Source organism: Eschscholzia californica, unplaced genomic scaffold (genome assembly GCF_041429995.1).
Source record: "Eschscholzia californica isolate CP2 unplaced genomic scaffold, dmEscCali1.0.p SCAF_5, whole genome shotgun sequence".
In the NCBI taxonomy this organism is placed as follows: Eukaryota; Viridiplantae; Streptophyta; class Magnoliopsida; order Ranunculales; family Papaveraceae; genus Eschscholzia; species Eschscholzia californica.
Window position 1 is genome coordinate 16,010,960 of NW_028238472.1, and position 14,151 is coordinate 16,025,110.

The 14,151-nt window shown below is 37.8% G+C and overlaps 1 protein-coding gene across 1 annotated transcript in view; it reads left to right on the forward strand.

Annotated features, from left to right (window-relative positions):
* The first annotated feature begins 5,637 nt into the window (after window positions 1-5,637).
* Window positions 5,638-14,151, forward strand: part of LOC147537443 (uncharacterized) — a 33,274-nt gene continuing 24,760 nt past the window's right edge. Inside the window, exon 1 of the mRNA XM_086641699.1 lies at window positions 5,638-6,461. The gene's annotated coding sequence lies outside the window, so the exon portion shown is untranslated. The remainder of the gene's footprint in view (window positions 6,462-14,151) is intronic.

Genomic DNA, 14,151 nt, shown 5'->3' on the forward strand with positions numbered 1-14,151 from the left:
TATGTCCGGACCTTGTCCGAGCCCTTTTGTGGGCTTGGGCCGGGACTTGTCTAGGACTTGTCCCGGGCTTTTCCGAGGCTTTTCGGACCACGAAAAGGGACCATCATTCGAGTGGGAGTTTTTGCCAAAATTTCTTCCGATTCCAACTAAATAATTCCAAAATCAATCCGGGCCATCCAAGGGCCCAAAACGGATTTCTCTTTAAATTGATTTATGAAATCATTAAGAATCGAACCAATATTTTTTCTGAAATTGACCCGGGCTTTCTCGAGCCCAAAATGGAGTTTTTCTTAAAGATGATTTTAGAAATCATAAAAGATAAAACCGGAACGCACCATTGGTTGAATTCTTCGAATTTAGACTTAAGGTCCGTAATGTGATATGTGATGTCAACAAAAGTATCTCCCAAGATAATCATGCATATATAATTCTTAGCCTTGATATATTATATGATTGCATGTGATGTGAATGCGGGAAACTAGTATGGCCATAGATTTATATCTTTATTCTTGTTTTAAGCACGGATGGGTGCATGCTTTGTAATTAATTTTAATTTCAAGTTTATACGATCTGCGAATCGTTAGAGTCTTGTAATTAGAGTTTAGGGTCAATGAGTCCATTGAAGAAAACTCAAGGATGGAATCCAAAGGCGAGTGGGAGAAATCAATGGAGGTTCAAAGATGGAGATCTAAACGAACCAAAAGGCGAAACAAGAAGAAAACCAAAGGAGATTAGATCTTCTAGGTTAGGGGCCATACTAGGATCCATGTCTGCTTGATTTACTTTCTCGCGCGCATTTACTTACTTATTTACGCTTTATGTCGTGGATGTTAGTTAGGCTAAATAGTTCACTATAACAAACGCCAGACTAGCGTAAAAGTCCCCAAAACGTAATCTTGAGTAATCGCCTATCCAGATTAAGACACTCGTTGCGCCCTTGTTCGAGGAAGGTGGGTCGGCCTTCGCAGAGTACCTCCTCTACCTTGGGACAATGCGGGTAGGTCTATAGAAGAGGCCTACACGTCTAAATGGTTCTACTCAACGAGATCAGCAAGAGAGTCTTGGATACTCGAGGCAAAAGGATAGATTAGTCATTCATTAATGAAATCTATCAACCAAGAGTCATAAGGTATGATCAGTGAAGTAGTTCACTCACCCGGAACGACGGAGTCAAAGGGTAGGGCCTTCGTCCGCTTTACTCCGAAGAACTGGGGTCTTGGAATCACTTATTCAATCGGGGACGATTTTTATTGAATAATGTGGGAAAACTAAGTTTTTCAAAAACGATAACGAGTTTTAAAACTTTGTCATTTCTTTATGTAGTTTTTAAGATGACACATAGAAACGGTTTCAACAATTGAATCACACCTATGGGAGGTGTTGATCCACTTCCTAGAATGGAAGAATGAATCCGAGAATAGTTCTCAGATTCAAAAGGAAGGTCACTAGAATACCCAATCCCAATGTTGACTCATACAAGAGAAGGTCAAAAGCCTTTTGCAAGCAATCGTATAACATTCTCTTTGGAAGAGTAATGGATGCTAGCATAACCATTAAGACAAACTAAGGAAGAAATTCCTACAGAAGTCATAAATGGGGAGGTACGAGACCTCCAAGGCAATCTGAAAGTCATCCTAAGGGAAGACAACAGAATACATCTATCACCCAATTCAGTATCGATTGAACAAAGATAGATAAGACCTTAGATGAGTCACTCAGGTTGTTACGGTCAAACTGAGCAGAACATACGGGAATATCCAATCTAGGAAAGGTTCTTGAGATTTGGTACAAAGAATCTAAGAAAGAGCTCTTGAGATTCAAAAGGGCAAAGGGTCAGTCAAGTGAGGCAAACATTTGATCAAAGAAAAGCAGTTGCCGAGTACATGATCAAGAGTATTCCTCATTACTGTGAATGTTTTCAAACAATGGCTAGACCATTTAAAAGGAAACTACCTTTAGCACCTGGAGGACAAATGGAATAGAATTATGAATTCCGGTTCCGTATCCTTGTTAACAAAGTTAAAAACAAGTATCGTAAAATTCCTTCATCAGGTATTTTAAACCGGATGTGCGGCTCCATGGAGCTTAAGGGAATTACATACTTGACTAAAAGAAGTAAAGATCCAAGAGGGAGCAGAAGCAGTAATGCTAGGGATGCTGAAAGGGATCAAAGTCTTCTTTTAGACACTGATCTAGCTTAGAACTTAATAGTGATTATTTTGTTCTTCTAGAAACATATGATGTTTTAAACCAGTGGTAAAATTAACTGAAGGTTAACATTGATAATGGCTAAAATCAAGAGATTCAAACTCATTAAACTTCAGCATTGTCAATTGGGTCTTAAGGACTAATTGACAAAGTCACCCTTTTCAAAAGGCATAGAGACTAGTAATCTATTAGGACTCATACAGTGTTATGCAGACCTATAAGTTTACTTGCAGAAGCTAACGAGAGAAACTTCAAATACGTATTCTGACAACTTCATGAAGTATGGAAACGTACAAATCATAAAGTATAAGTCGGAATGTTTGAAAGGTTCAAACAAAGTACAAACCGAAGTAAAAGAATCATTTTGACAAGAGAGTTTAAGTCATCCGATTAGATTGGAGTGGTAAAAACTTGAGTCAAATACTTGATAACCATCAAAGGAGTTGAGAAACCGTTTCCCAACTCGCTCCATGGAACACATTTGAGGGATGGTGGATTCAGTGGGAGAAATCGAACATTGCTATGCATAATTCGATCAAAGATGGGTTTAAGCCAGTCTTCCAAATATTTTTGGACATATTCTAGAAACGATCGTTTTCATACTTACCAAAGTCCGTTTAAAGGCTAAAACTTGTAAGAGCGTTACAAAAATTAGCTAATATCTGACGCAATTTCTTTGGAAGAAAGTAGGGCTTCTTCCACAACCAATCAAGAGAACAAAGTGTTCGTTGCTCATGATAGTATTCTTCTAGTAATTAGCACACCTAGTAGTCTGGGAGATAAGCACTAATTATTACAAGAATAAGTGGGAGAAAAGTACAAGTCGATTTAATTCGATCATGAGAAAAATCATGAAGAGTCATGAAGAACAATCATGAAACTTGTACAAGACGATTAAATTCGACCAAGAGCAACAAACTGCGGCTCCTCGGAAAAGGAAAGGTTAAAGATATGATCTTATAAACCCACCGCATAAAAGCGAATGTCATTCGCCGGAAAACTCTCAAGAGAAGTGAAAGTGTCTCTAAAGGAAAATCTCAAAGTAGTTGAGAAAATTCCAAATTGTTGTTCAAAAGCCCTAAAAGGTAAAATCTCAAAGACTCAGAAAATAAAGGTTATATCTGAAGAGATAAAAGACCTGCGCAGAAACGGAAACTGACTCTAGATTTTGGCTAGAAGCCAAAATCATCATGGAATCCATATCTCGTCATGACATGAAGCTTGATAATTTAAGTCAACAGAAGACCTAAATTGGTTTTCAAAAATAGAAAACTGAGAAGGATGGAAACATTCATGTTTCCCGAAACGAGACAAGAAGAATAAAGATTCTTCCAATCAAGTTATGTCCACATGCATGCTTCAAAAATCTATCAACGGATTAAAAGCACACAAGAGTTAGAATCTTCGATTCAAAAGGCAATCAAAGAAGTTTGATTCCTGAGGAATGAAGAAAATCTTGAATCACGAGTTTCAAGAAGGTAAGTGGGAGAAACAAACCTTCCGGGTCCGTATGCAGAGTACATACAAAAGATTGAGTACGACATAAGGTGTTGTATAACAGTAACGAACTGACTCAATAAAGGACCACACACAAAAGGATAAAATGCCATTTTGGGCATCTGAAGATCTATAGGCATAGATCAAAAGGATGATAGGATTAGAGAGACTCAGTACGCTGAGATGCTTGAGATCCGAAACAGAAAATCTAAGACTCGGAAAGTCTAAAAGAATTTCGACCCAAAAACTCATGACAGAGGGCGTTGCAAAAATCGGAGTCTGAAAAGACACCGATGAGCTAGCACGCATGAGAGAGACATTTATGTTCGAAAACATAAAGTCAATCATGTTGGACATGATTAGCATTTAAACATCCGAATTCGGATTGGAAAACCGAAACACTACTTAGTACATCCTAGAAGGCTAAAGGATGAAGTAGTACAAAATTGAACATGTCATCGTAGCAAACTTTCAGACATGGAAGGAAAGTAGGCTAAAAGTGTTTAAGCCGGGAACTGTTGCAAAAACTACATAAAGAATTAAAAGCCTTAACTCTAGTAAAAGTTACTAGAAATTATCAAGGTTGAAGATAACAGTCTTCAAATTAATTGATAATTAGCAAAGTTTAAAACGGACTACATACGTGGTCAAACTAAACTGTCACCTAAGACATAGTATGAGACTCATACACAGTCTAAGGCATGAGGTAAATTTGGAATAAACCTCGACGAGTAAAACTGAGTGGGTAAAAAGAGTCTTACGGAAGAGGCTCAGATTTACAACTCTCGTTATCAGAAATAATAGAGTTATTTCACAAGTCGTCTAAATTTGGTTTAGTATTTAAACGACAGTCCATTGATGATAAAACATTCCGAATAGGTTTGTCAGATACGTGATCTGATGAATGAAACCCTATTAAGTGAACTTGGAATATTTATTATCGAATCCCTGGTCCAGGTCATTGCATGGACAACAATGACTCACGAAGACTAGCACGGGAGTCGATGGGTGATGTGACACGAAAATGTCACATTTGAGGCGCCTAACTTAGACTAATTAGTCCTTTTCGAGTGTTATGAATAATATTTTATATGTTTTTCTTGTTTAGGTACCATATTTGGAGCTAAACATGGAATTCGGAATAAAGGGGGCGAATTATCACTATCATTTCATGTGCCCAAAATGAGAGAAAAAGACTTCAAGCAAACCATATGAGAAGAGGAGTCAAAGACGAGCCAAACGGTGAAAACAGAAGTCAATTCCGAGTTCGGACGGGGAAGTTGTGAAAGAAAGAAGTCGAGGTTCGGTCTTAAAGCAAGGATTCTATGAAGGCACCCTCCTTTGGTTATAATTCCAGAAGGCACCCTCTTGACTTCCAAGTGAAGATTAAAACCCAAGTCTAAAACCCAAGCCCAAAGAAGATGAAAGAAGGAAGAGATTTTGGAGGCACCCAATGGACTCAAGTTTGAGTCAAAGTCAAGGTTGACTAAGTCTAGGGTTTGAGTCAAATACACTATTCATCTTCTTCCATCATCATCATTCTAACAATACACAAGTTTTTGGGAGGAAGAGAGAGAAAGTTAGGGTTTCAAGTTTGGAAGTTCAAGGGTTTAAAGAGTTAAGAGGAGCTTGAGAGAGAGAAAAAGAGAGGAAGGAGAAGGAGGAGTGCCGGCCAAGCAAGGCCGGCCAAGCTCAAGGCCGGCCAAGCTTGGCCGGCAGCAGCTCGGGCTGCATAGAGCAGCTCGGGCTGCTCGGGAAGCAACCGATGTGCACGGGCAGAACAGCAGCAACGCGGGTTGATGGCAGCAGCTCGGACTGACACGAGATGCGTCTTCTCGTGCTCGGGTAGCTCGGACATGGACGGCAGCAGCTTGGCGCATGTGCACGGGATGCTCGGAGAGTAGACGGGATGGCTCCATATGCTCGGATTTGAGCTATTTGGCCGGATTTCTTGATTTTTGGCCGGAACCCTAGCTTTCTTTTGTCGGATTTTTCATGGTGTTCCGGCAACTTTCTTGATCCGAAACCTTAGGGCTTTTACTCCCCGTGTCTTGATCTATCTTCCCATGTAGTTTGATTTGATTTTGGGTGAAAAATCTTTAGAGAGAGAAAGCTTGATGAAGCTTTAATGGAGGTTGTGTTCTAAATGGAGAAGATGATGGTGGTCGCTATGGGGAGATCTGATTTTTGCTCGGGGACACCCAAAGTGCACTCTTAAAGGGAAATCCAGAAAATTGCTACGGGGAGATCGACTACACTTAGAGACTCATTCTTTTCGACGAACCTAGCCTCGAGCCACATCGAAAAAGGGGGATTTCTCATCATCTTCTTTTCATTTATTACTTATTCACCATGTTAGCTAAATCAAGTGTGTCGATTATATGAGATGAAATGTGATGAATTCGTGATTATGTTTAATATGATTTCATGTTTCGATTATGAATTGATGTTCATTTGATTCGATTATCGTTTTGATCGTATTTTCATGTGTCTTGTCAAGCACTTCGCATAGTTAATAGACGAAACGAAGTATTCGATATCGATCGTAGTCTAAGTCATAATTTCATGTGTCTTGTCATGCACTTCACATAGTTAGGCGACTAGACGACACTTTCGATGACTCGGGATTAACCGATTTAGACGTTTGTTTGACTAAGTATGATCTCCGGATATACGTAGTACTTAGAGACATCTACTTTAGGAGTCGAACCTCGTTTGTACTTCGACACATTAAATCGGACTACACATAGTCGTAGGTTTATCATTATGGATTTCCGGACTTCGACACCACTCTCACTTATTTGTTGCCCGAATCGAGTCTTACCGTCTCCCGACTCTTGTTCCTCCGACTCTTCTCTCGAATCTCTCTCGCCCGTTTACTTTTATTGTTTAGTTTAGTTTATTTTACTTGTTTGCTTTATTCTCTTATCACCTTATTCGATCAAACCCCCATTTATCTTTGTTTTCTTTCCTTTTAGTCTAAGTTAGCTTGAAATATCTAGACCGAGGGACAAGACCCTTCGATATCCAAACTACCTTCCTATCCTTGGATCGATCCCGGCTTTGCCGGATTACTACTTGATACCTCCGCTTGGGTGTGCAACCTTTTCGGGTGCATCAAGTTTTTGAATAGCGCAGTTTCATGGGCTATAGGAATAGTATATTCTATTCGACTACGTGGGTGTGTAAAAGGTTTATACACTGGATAACCCTCAAATGAGAAGTACATCACTCGTGATGAACGTCAATACTTCTCATAAAGACAATTGGAGAGATTCCTCAAAACATGAGTGCTCCACTCATCTTATGTAAGGAATGCCCGACTTTGGTTCCGTTAAACGCCGCGCCGTAAAAGGAGGTTATAAAGGCGGATACTGGGAAGGATAGGATAGACATGAAGTTAAGTGGGAGCGCAAGAATGGATTGTGTCACCCTAATCACATTAGGTACAAAGTGTCTCAAGGCCACTTGATGAGTAGCAACTGAAAATGCGTGGCCGCGCTCAAACGGATTAAAAGTTAATCGTTTGTCTTTTACAGTGGTACTCAGATATCAAGAAAGTCTGAATGACGTGACATATCAGATGGGATACTAAATTGACACGGGAATCGAGGCATTGCACTTGTTCTAAGTCCAAGTGGGAGTCTGAAGGAGTTGTAGGAGATGTCCTTCGACCAAGGTGACAATGCGAACAATTTGTCGGATAGGATAATTGATGTGGAAGATCATCAAGTCCGATTGATTTAGGGATCGTAGAGTTGTAGCTAGAGACCAACTACGATCGTCGAATTACGAAGTAATTCGCGGCTAACTTCGATCGGATCCTACAACGGGTTACACATAAGAGTGACAAATTGATCTAGGATATGACTAGTGGGAGTGAGATATAATCATAGGAGTGTCCCATAAACATATCTCATAGGCCTAAAAAGGAATTAGGCAAGGATAGTACAAAAAGGCCAAAAACAGGGTTTTGGGCCTAGGCCGATTCGGGCACTTCTAGGGCTCGGATTGGGCTGATTTTTGGAGGGACGTTTCCTTATGTTATGAACATTAAATCTGCCAATTTTAGCTGGGTTTGGACGTCATCTCCTTAGGGAATTGAGAAAATACCAATAGTTGCTATTTTCGACTATTTCCCTAAATCTTATTCTAAAGGGTGTTTTAGGAAACCTAAAAGGAGGTGGATTCTCATTAGGGTTCTATATAAACACTCTTAGGGCAGAGAATAAGGTGTGAAATTTCTCTCTAAGCTTTCTTACTCTACCACATCAAGTAGAGAGGAGAAAGTGAGCTAATTCCCATTAACTATCTATCTAGTCAAAGAAGAAGGTGTTCTTCTTTCCAACCACCATTGGTGTGCTAGCTATACAACAAGGTGGGAGATCAAATTGATTGCTCGTGTCCCAAGTAGAGGAGCTACACTTGAAGCTCTTGGTCTTCTTCAATCAATTCAACTAGTTCGAGGGAAAAGCGATTAAGGTAATCTACTATCTCCATTAGTTTAATTACTAGTTTTGCATGTGATCCTGGGAATACTAGTGTAGACATTAGATGTCTTATTTCCGCTATAAACACTAGTAGAAGGGTGTAAATCCCTACAGAAAAGCCCAAAAAGGTACCTGCAAGTATACAAGGTCAAGTAATAATAAATCCGGAAGACCGGAGTCGATCCTCAAGGAAAAGTAACTTTGCTTTAAATCTAGAACTTAACCCCCTTTCATTAAATTGATTTTGATTTAGAAAATGGTAAAACAATAACAAACTAAAGAGGAAGGGAGGAAGATGAGAGAAGATCTAGAATTTTAGAACCCACCATATTAATTCAGTTTCTAACACATGGATCAACTAAATCTCTTTTGTTATAACTCGAAATTTAATATAATGAACTATTTAAATTCCGAAAGATATTCTTGATAAAACCATTTTATAATCACGTAAAAGATAATTATTAGACATTAAAGCTCAATCAAAAGATTTAATCAATCAATATATGTCTCAGTAAGATCCATAAAAGGTCTCATCTACAACCCTAGATGATGAATTAGCTATACATGGAATTTAAAGAAATATTTATTGAAATTATAAAATAAATGAAATTACAAAAGAGAAAGGAAAAGAAATCACCAAAGTGTATCCAATTCCATAGCTCCATGTGCCACCATATTGTCCAATGTTTGCTCCAAATATGCTCAAGAATACCCCCTAAATCCAAGTAGTAACATCTTTGAGAAGATGGGAGATAAAGAGATTTAGAAGACACAATAGAGAGAAATAGGTTGTAGAAAAGAATTGGGAGAAGAAAATAATTTAGAAATAGAAATTAGATGTAGAAAGAAATTGGGAAGAAGAGATGAGGGTGACTAGATAAAAAGTAGAAGAAGATAGGTTTTAGGGTTAGAAAAGAAAGAAAACAAGAAGACTACAATAGATAGATAAGAAGATGGGTGAGAATGAGAGGGATTTCAAGTCTAAGTTTAGGAGTTAGGGAGAAAAGGAGAATTTTGGGTTGCTTTCTATCCAAGAAAAGACACTTGTTGGCTAAATAATGAGTGGGGACCAAATGGGGGGAGAAAAAAAAATAATTTCAGAAACTCAATACCTTTTTCTAGAGTTCTGGTAGCTAAGGTTTTAAAAGGATGAGAAATTCGGGCTAAATGAAGTTGGGATCATGGAGTTATCTTGCACCAGGAACGACATCCGTTAGATTAAGTAGATGAACAATCCGCGCGGATCTGAATGACTAAGGGTTTTGGGACTATAGAAGCTACATTGTGACGGACAACACTGTATCGCGCCTTAGGGTGCTTGATTCGATACTTCGCGGCTCACGTGATTAAGTTAGTTTACAGCCTAGGTCATGCCATCTCGTTTCAAGGTGTTTTGCATGCCCAACTGTGTACCTACTTTGTCCAAAATTTGACCTCAGCTTTGACTTCGTTTAATTTACTCGTCCATACTCCGATTTGATTTCTGTTTTCACCTACGGGTTTGTTTTTTACTATACTTTTAACCCATGTGCCGGTATTGGCAAATTTACCAGAATGTCCTTGACTCCAAATGATCAAAATGCCCTTTGTGTACCTTTCGTCTATTTTTATCCGTTTGTCCTCTTAACTTCACAAAAGACACCAAATCAAGCAACCCAATCATTTTATTACAATAAAGGCTCGAAATGGACTAATTTGTCTACATTAAACCACTTAGATGAGACATCTTCATGACCCATCAAACGTAAAACTCTTAATTCAGACCTAATGATCCAGACTTGGAAAACAAACATATAACTGGTGAAATAAATTCAACCAAATCAGATCCAGACACATATAAATAAACAAACACAACTGTGATCTCTATTACTAATCTTTCCTTCGTGTACAATATATTGTATAAACATACATCAGAAGTGTAAGGTTTCCCCCACTCAAAACCTATTTAGCACTTTTGTTTATGGTATTGGAGCTATAGAGCCTAATCGATTTTTTTGTTTTTGCCACTTCTTATTGTTGAGGTTATGATCTAATTTTTTTGGCATCTTTCATATTTTCTTTGTCTGTGTTTACTGCTTCAATCAAGCACCTCCCGACAAATTATTTTTAATATAAAAATATTACGTAGTCGTGGCTCATGACTTCACCACCAATCTCCAATATGTCAACCTATTCTTCCTCTTCATCACCTACTGTCTCGTTTCCTTCATCCCAATTCCATGGTAAGCCTAGAACTCACCTCCGAAAATTTTCTACTTTGGTTTCCCAAAAAACTCTCTTTTAGCGAGTCAATGTCTTATGCAGTTTATTGATGCGAAAGTATCGATCCCTTCCTCCATCCACTATTTGAATGTAGTGGCCTACCAAAATAGTGGGGTGCCTATAGCAAAAATCAAGGAGGAGTCAAGGTGTTGGTGATTTTTACTTCGTCGGTTCTTTGTGTGGGAGTTTTTCTGCATTTTTGCTTTGGATTGAGGTAGGTTTGTTCTTCTCCATAATTTTAATAGTCTTTCATAGAAAAATCAAGGGATTTTAATGGGTCTTCGAATCGCATTATTCAACCAGGGACGATTTTCTTGGATAATGTGGCAAAAATAGAGGCTTTTGCAAAATATTGAATGTAATACTTAGAAAAATCCTTTTTCTGTTTCATGTAGTTTTTCAATAGCAAAAGGAAGTCTTTTCAACCTATGTTCAATCCTCGAAGATGACAAATTAAACATGGATAACTTCCACGATTGGGAGGTGAATCTGAGAATGGTTCTCGAATCCACAAACAAAGAATGGGTACTAGATACCCCAATTTCAAAGATAACCGCGACCTCAACGGTTGAGGAACGTTAGCAGGCCAAAATTATTCGGATGAAATCGGTTTCAGTAACATGCCTTATGTTGGCCACCATGGAACCAAATCTTGAAAATAGATTTTGGAAAATGGATGCGCACACAATCATCCGACGATTAAGGGACATGTCCCAACATAAATCGTTGTTGAGGAAGTACGAGACTTTCAAGGCAATCCGGAAAGGCATTGGAATGTCCGAATCAAAGAAAGAACTTCTGTTGATTCAGAGGAACAAAGGGTTCCAGATGGCCCCGTTTTCGCCGTTAACGTCAAATGTCCACGAAATTCTCTTCACCTCTCCCAAAAATACCCTTATGCGTTGTCACCTCTCTCACCACCTCATCATCTTCTTCGATAAGGTCGTCGACCGGTCAAAATTTTTGGCAACTGGCCGTCGACCTTCACACTTAAAAAAAAATCATTTCTTTTTTCTCTCTCTCCCTCTCTTTCTCACCACTAGGGTTTGGGGAAATCCAAACACTAGATCAGGTTTGGGGAAAACCCAAGCCAGGGTTATTGAAGGTTACTGTTGAAGTTTCAACAATGTTCGTTGAAGCTTCAACAGTGAAGCTTTAGCGTGTTGTTGAAGCTGTGGATCTGGTTGGGGTTTCCCCAAACCCTAGTGGAGAGAGAAAGAGAGGAAAAAGAAAGAAGAAACAAAAAAAATTATTTTTTATAAGTATGAAGGTCGTCGGCCAGTTGCAGAAAATTTTGGCTGCCGACGACCTTATCGGATAAGATGATGAGGTGGCGAAAGGGATGATGTGGCAAAGAGAAGTGATGAGATGGATAAGAGAGAGGTTGGCAACACGGAATGGTAGTTTTGGGAGAGGGGAAAACACTTTCACAGACATTTGACGTTAGCGCCAAAAAGGGGATCATCTGAGTATTTCGATAAAATAGGGGGCTACGCAGGAAGCTGGCCATAAGTAGGGGGCCATTTGGGAAATAATCCAAAAAAAAATGTAAGTCTTCATTTTGAATTTTTAGAGAGAGATAACTACGCCTCTTTATCCCGTGATATGAAAATGACTATTTAAACCACAGATAAACTTGGCTCTGTCGACGATACAATTAGTAAGCTGAATCCACCTTGCGACTCGCACTTTTCGGAGAGGGGCAATGATGTAGTTGGTAGTTGGATTCTTAATTTAATGTCTCCTTATGTTTAAGTATCTTATATGCTGATATTAGAGATTAAAATACTTCAGCAAAAAAAGAAAAAGTTATTCTTTAAGTAAAGAAAATAAAACATGATGAAGTGAGGTCCCAAAAAAAGTAATATTAAGATAGATGAAAAATGAATGAAATATGATTTCGCTTGGTTTCAAAAAAAAAAATATTAAGATGGATGGACTAACTCAATTTACAGTTATATGAGGTCGATTTTGGAATTCCATTCTTCGGCTAAATTCATCTTATGATAAAAATGTCTTGCCTTCTTATTTTAAGGATTTTAATTTTCTTGTAGCAACTGTATTGATTCTTTTTTTCTAATTTAATAAAAATGCATACCACATTTCTTTGAAAATTATTGCAGAATTTTAATTGGTACTTGTTCTTAGCTGTTAGTTGAAATAAAACAGATCCGATTACAAAACTATTAATCCAACAACTATCATCATGTATGAGTTGGTTACTGTACTTGGTTTAATATAAGTAATAAATCTTGGACAATACACCTGCTCACGTTTAAGGTTAATACATATATTTATATATACTTTTCTTTTGTTCGAGAACTCAGGTTATAACAAGTTATCACGTTTAAGGTTTTATTAAGATATTAACATTATATTATTTTCTAAGTGATGAAAGGTACTATAAATAGAGACTAGTATCCTTTTTGTTTCCACACAAAATAAAGAAAAAAGAACTTAGTTGAAGTGTTGAATTAGTGTACTTTTAATTTGAGATTATGGCGAAAGCTTCTTCTTTATGCCTTCTCATTCTTTTGGTTGTTTTTTACGCATCCGGTAAGCAGTCATTTCTTTCTTTTATGTCATTCATGATTCATGATTTGCACGAGTTATGATTTAACATTTAATATACTTATTTTAAATAGTCATCTCTAGGTTTTTAATATGTTTTCCGTCAGCCGATATACTGGAGGTTGGATATTTAGGAAATGATTTACTGTCGTTCTAGTAAATAGTCATCAGTGCACTCTCTAAGTTTGCTTTTACTACATCTAGAGTTTGTTTGTTAGTTATCATGCTTTCGAAAAGAAAGTCGTATCATGACCTTTTTCTTTGTTGCAATCATATCATGACCTTAGAAGTTTGTTTGTTAATCTTTTCGGTAGTTTATTTACTTAACCCATCTTTCATGTAACTTTCACCTAATACTTTGTTGCCGGTGGACCGGCGGTATGTTGCAGTAGAAGTCGAAGCACAAGACTTTTTTGATTTGGTACGAAAATGTCCAATCAAGACTGAGATCAAGGTTAAAGTGGGCACTACCACCTCCGCCGACTGTTTCAAACAATGCACTGAAAAATCAGAAAAGGAATTCATTACTGCCTCGTTCAACCTTATCTCTCCTCCTGAGGTCGACCTTGATTCAGACAATTCAAAACAATCAGACTTAATCTGGTCTTGTATATGTTGCCACAAATAATCAACTATTCTTTTTTGTCCATCAGACCACTCTCACAAGTCACAACTCTACTACTACTGCACCACCACCACGAGAACGGTATAAAAAATATGATAAAAGTGGTCCTCTATACATATGGGGCAATTTATTTTCTATATTTTGTATTTTTCAAATAAAGTGGGCAAACATAAGACCCTCCATATTGTACGGTTGTATCTATTTTATTTTATTGTACGGATATGTCTATTTTATTGTATTGTCTTACATCTATTTCATTGAAATTTTATGTAGTATATGCATCTTTTGATGTTTTGCTTTAAGTCTTCGCATTCTATAGACCCTTGTATATTGAATATAAATGTAAAAAACGAAAGAAAATGAAAAACATGTCAATAGCACATGCAAACGGTAACGGAAATATCCTCTATGATTCAACGCTTTCCAGGGCTGGGCAAGAAGATATAAGTGTATATAGAACAATTGTATTTTTATTATTTCTGAAGGCACTACAAAAAG